This window comes from Argopecten irradians, chromosome 4 (genome assembly GCF_041381155.1).
Source record: "Argopecten irradians isolate NY chromosome 4, Ai_NY, whole genome shotgun sequence".
In the NCBI taxonomy this organism is placed as follows: Eukaryota; Metazoa; Mollusca; class Bivalvia; order Pectinida; family Pectinidae; genus Argopecten; species Argopecten irradians.
This window is the reverse complement of record NC_091137.1, coordinates 41,995,456-42,001,863: the sequence shown is the minus strand read 5'-3', so window position 1 is coordinate 42,001,863 and position 6,408 is coordinate 41,995,456.

Here is a 6,408-nt window from a genome sequence, read left to right as displayed (position 1 = left end):
ATAAGATTTGAAATATATTATATTTTGATATTTTTACGCAATGCAATCTAATTAAAATTAGACTTGTAATTCTGCTCCACTACGATACTCTACGATACTCTCCAATACAAGTGTATTGGAGCGTAACGTAGAGCATCGTAGTGGAGAGGAATTACAAGTCTAATCTTAATTAGATTGTTACGCAATGATGATGCAATCATATCATCCTGATGTCAAGAGAAATCGCTATTTAACCAGAGGTTTATGATGTCATATATCAGACTCCAAAAAGAACTAATTTACACATTCCATGTGTCCTGTTGTGTGTTAATATATTGTAGTTACATATTGTCTCAAACAGTACGCCACATAACAATGCTAATTTATTGTTTACTTCACAAATAGTGTTAAACTTTTGTTCCATGAACTTTTTGTTGATACGATATTAAATTATATGAAATGAAATTGCTTATTGTTCGTTGTTTTTGTCAGTGCATTTGAAGTATGTTATTTTCCTGTTTTGGTGAACCTAACCAATTATTGATTATCACATGACCACGTCTCCAACACACTCAGTAATGTGAAATTGTATGCCGATTATGGCGTTATGTGATCGACAACGACATTCACCGCCATCAGGTCAAAAGCATGGAAACAGTGGTTTCTTTTGAGTCATACAAAAAAGACATATTTCACGTGAGATTTCTCTCAAAATTATATTTTAGCTCGCAATTAATAGAAATAATGATTTATTACAAAATTATTTAAGATAATGATAACAATTCTGAAATGAAAACAACCAATGTGTCTGCGTGGTAAATTTCAATATGAAAAGTGTCTATATGAAATCTCAGCTATAATTAAACCGGGAAAAGATCCGTTTCTACCACTTTTTCGCAAAATATTGTGCAAAAGACACACAAAACATAACCTACAGCTTAAATCGATGAAAGCGAAGGCGGTGCAGTAGATGTAAGCTTACATCTGTACAATAAAGCCATATCAATATACTGGACAATAAACTTGACACATTATATGGCCAGTGCATTGACGGTGACCGTGAAATATGACATACTGACCTCTGATCTTTCTTGACCATTGCTGACCACATATATTTTGTGGTAAGTCGATAATGTATAATGTATTGGTTATTAGGTAAACGTCCATACAGAAAGGACGCCCTACAATGAACAGTATGTCTGTGTAAACTAGCATTTTTCCATAGGTAGGCATTTTTGGGTTTTTTTTTTTTACAAAATACCGTCCATTTTATGAATATGTGCAAAATCAACATTGGCATTTGTACAAAAAAATTATTTAAATTTATATGTGCCGTAACTGAGTGAAAATTTTGACATTTTTTCGTCAGTAATCTATCGAAAACCATCAGGTTTGATTAATTAAGCGGTGAAAATCATTCAAAGGCGCAGACCAAGATTATGATACCTTATATATAGCAGTTACAATACTTAAGTTTTGCACTGCTATAGTTATTCGTTTTTTGCGTTATGCATTATTTAGATGATAATATTTTAAGCTCTTGTTTGTCTGTGTAAAATCTAAACCTGTGTACCATAAGTACTGTAATTCTCAAAATGTTACAAACTTTTGGTGGTGATTAACATATGAAAAACTCTTCTTAAATCATCGGTATGAAAATTGAGGCACATATAACTTACAGACGTCAAAATAATCCAAACTGCAATTTGGCATTGGGAAACCACATTGACCGTTAAACCTTTGATCAAAATCACTTTTTAATCAACTTTTAATTAAAATTGAAGGAATAGATATCAGAATATGACTATGGCCGCAACTACCAAAAATATTTTGGTATAAACAATTTGAAGATAACGGGGCTAAAGAGGTTAGTCCACAAGTTCCATCCATTGTGACATTAAGTTTAAATATGTAATAATAGATTGGACACAAAACATTAACATAGCTCTCTGTTAATCCTTGGGTTTTTTTGTTTTTGTTTTTGTTTTTGTTTTTTTTTTTTTTTTGTGTGTGTGTGGGGGTGTGAGTATTACTTTTTTTTGGAGGGGGGGGGGTATTTGCTTTCGTTGTTTCAGAAAATCTCATTTCATTTGAAACATGGAAATAAGACATGACAATGCATGGTCGAGGTAAGAGGTTTTACCTGCAGGCACAAACATGTGCAGCGGTACATTTGCGATCATATACATTTCATATTCACAGCAGTCAGGCATGAGTGCGTCTGATCTTGGTTAGTGGTCACGGTGCCCCCATTCCTGAACTAAATAGAATAAATTTATTTGAAATCAACAAACAAATATACTAAGTCACTACCATTTAAAAACCTTTACAATCTACACGATAATTTTTCTACACAACGAGATATGATAGATCTTATATGCGTATTCTATTAGATTTAAATGTATCTCTTTTAATTAGTTACATATAACACCATCAAGAAAATTTGCATAATACTTACGTCTTAATTAATATTTTCAGGCTATTTTTTTATTTTTAATTTCTTTAACTGTTTGTATGATTGACCGCTTTGTCTTTTAATTTATATCATACTTTTTGTTTCATTTGGTAAATATACATATATTATATTTTTCGTCTTTTTCCATTTTATTTTTTTCATCAATCTCTATGTCTGATGTTTGCGTTAATATCGCGTGCGTGCATTCTTCCCTCGTTGAAGTCTATGCCGCTGCTATTAGAGTTAAAGTGAAATGACATTTATATTTCAGCCCAGAACCAGATCGACGTAAACAAAGTTCGTCGTAACTACTGACTTATGCAAGCAAACTGATCTGCACGAATGAATTAAACACATAAAACAAACATTAAACATGCATATAGCCTCCATAAACAAACGGAAAGACGCACGATGAACTTTCCGGTGTAAACAAACAAGGGTGAAGGTCCTACAGGGGCAGCCATGTTGCGCGGAACGCTCAGAACATTAATTCATGTGAATTTACACAACATTATCTAATGAACCATCAATGATTAACAATTTTTTTTACTTTTTTTTCGTTCTGGCCTTCGACCTCTCCTACTCCCCTTCCGCTGTATGACGATCTAACCTACTGATGTGTTGATGCTTGAACAATTCAACACCATTGTCACCTGTAATTCCTTTGTTTGGTGAAACCAACTTTTAGCGAAAAACCTCAAATATGTCATTGTGCTAAAAAGCTTGAAGGATGTTGAATGTATATTACTGTTTGTGATTGCTTTGTCATTGTTTGTATAAAGAATTAATTATGCTTATTATTGATTGTAGTACTTTTTATGTCCTATAGAATGCTCAATGGAAATAATATAGAACATCTCTTAACTTATTATGTTTTCTTCATTAATTTATTGAAAACCATCAGGCTTGAAGAGTTAAGCTGTGAAAATTATTCAAATGAACAGACAAACAAAAGCATTAGTTACAACACAGAATTTACGCACTGTATATATTATCATTTTTTATGCCTCATGTATGTTAAGATGGAAAGATACCTGCATGAATCAATTTATAATTATTAATAACACTGTAAAAATGTGAAACGAAATTGTAGACCACCACTTGGATTTATTTTCTGACCGTATGACCTATTTCACTGCATTGTAGATGTGAATATATTGAATTTTGGCAGTACTGCTAAAATTATTTTCAGTTTATATTTGTATTTGTAAAATTAAACACGTGCATTGTGAGTATTGCAATTCTCAAGATATTGGTAATTATTGGTGGTGAATGCAATATTAATAAAAGCTCTTCTCGATTCGTGAGTATGAAAAATACCGCTCTTATAACTTTACAGGCCCACTCCCTTTCCGAAAAAACGAGACAGGCCCACTCCCTTTCCGAAAAAACGAGATCGATTATTTTGTAGAGTTGCAAAAGTTCCCGTTAATAATAGTTGACTATCACTGCGCCAGACGGAAAAATTAACGATATGACTAGCCATTGTTATCATATATTACGCAGGAGATATTGCATAAGTTTGGTGTTGTAACCTCATCTTAGGTCATCGGTATATATTTTATGATGTTTTTAATGATTTTAAGAAACCATTATGATTTCTCTGGAAAGGTAGTGACCATTTAAAGATTTACAATGGAGTGATTTTCTTTAAACGTTCGATGAAAATAAGACAAAAGTAATAAATTCATTTACATTGATTCCAGGGTAACAATTTCAATATTCAATTCCATTATTCTTCCACCAGTAGTCTCCACATAAATCCCCAACAGATTGTCACAAACATCTATTCTACGAACACAGTTCGTCTTCATTTCTGCTTTTCACCCATACAACGGGAAACAACCGCGTCAAATAAATGCAGAATATAGAAATAAACTATCTGAGCAAATCGGCATATAAATAAAGTGAAATATATACAGTTATGTAAAGTGGATAAGGCATTAATTGTAGTGTATTATAGAATTAATCAGTAGATTAAAAAGACATTTTCCATCGCTCGTTAAAGACCTAGTGTTAAGTGAAGCTTAGGGCACACAGCAGTATCAATTGTTTAAAGTAATTCCTTTAGGAAAAGGTTAGAGTTAAGATTTGTTTTAATTGGTTTATTATAAACACCGCCGTAATGATAAAATATGTTAATGATATTTCTAGGAGTTCGATTAGGTCAGAAAGAGCGGAATTATAGGAAATGATTGCCTTAACATGGAAATAAATGATGAAAGATAACTTTTGCTGTATTGGGTAGACTGTAATCAAGAGAGGTAATTCATTCGGTCTTTGCGTATGAAGGGAGGTAAAACTTACAATGTGGTGTTTACTACTTATCAGGCAATAAACAGCGGATATTGTGTACTTTCCGTTGAGCAGACGTAACATGTCCTTCGTATCGCCCAGATTGTTACTTTTATGTGCCATGCGTACTTTGTGTGCCCTTAGGGCTATCACTTAATTGTATTCACATTTTAGCTGCCTAAACATATTAGTGAAACTCACGAAAATCCAGCGGGTTTTTCCAACGGAATCTTTAACTCATTTGCATCACTCAACTTGAGATAAGACCACTTTCAAGATTGTAAAATAAATAATATTTTTACATTTAGCAACTCAAATATGGAACTTTCTTTTACAAAAAACAAAGAAACAAATTATGTTTTAAACATTATGTGTTCAAACTTTTGAAAGGACAAAATTAAGTTAGATAAGTAAAGCATATTCACAGTTTATGTTTGATAGTGTTACAAACCATCTCTATTAATAATTTATGTATTATTTTGCATGCCTATATTTATCACTTATATTCATCATATATGTGCACCTGAACATAACTGGGTAATTAGTCAATAGCATCATGACAAACTTAAGGTATTACTGTTGACACGTAATTTGTTGTGTAGCTAGAAGATTTTGATAATTTACTGGTATGGCATAGCAAGTACTACCAACGGCTGACCGGATTTTACTTGACAAAAAAATCCACATTGATTGTGAAATTTGTGCAATAAAAATATCTAGTACAAGTTTTTAATCGTACTTGCGTACTTCACATACTGCTGAGGACTTGTAAATCGAAAGAAAAAAATCGTGTCAATTGATTAATTGGTTAACATTTTAAGCCGTAATGTTCACCAAGGGAGGTAATGCAAATTTAATAATAGCAAATATATCGTTTAATTGATGCGGGCGTATTAGAAAAAAAATCATCTCTCTTTTCTTTTCTAGATAGATATTTTATACCAAATGTCGCCCATTAATTATTTGAACCGCATGACCCTTAATTTCAGTATATACACACACAAAGTCACAAAGGCCGGTCCAAGGTTTGACTGGTATAATGTCAATGGTGTTGGTGCCAATTCCATTTCACAAACGAAATGTAAATATTGTCACTTCAACATTATCAACAACTTGTGACCATTTAACATTGAAATAAATCACAGTCATCTATATGGTGTTAAATCTCTATCCCACACTTGTAAAGTGGGTTGGATAACATTCTACCCAAACCAGCCAGTACTGAAGTATAGTACCTGTAAACATTGTATGTACAACGGCTGTCTAACTCTGATGCAGACGGCGTAAAACTACCAATGCAATACACATCCGTAATTTGATTGAGAATTATTAACGATATGATATTTCCTGATGTTGCAATTTCTCAATAATTCATTGATAGTTAAAAATTTTCAACCATCAAAATAATATCTGCTAAAGGATTGGGGGAAATTGCACTACTGTAAACTTGTTTTTTTATTTTTGCGTATTCAACTTATTCGTAAATACAATGTATATTTATTCATGATAATTCTCGAAACATTTGGATTCGCGCTCGAGCGCTCTCGACAAAAATAATCGATAATGCGTATATCGCGAGAAAAAAGCGCTATACAGTAGTAAAATCCAAATATGAGAGAAACACTCATTCATACGTGGAAATGAAGAACAGGAATTATGTATTTGCATAAATATAGAGT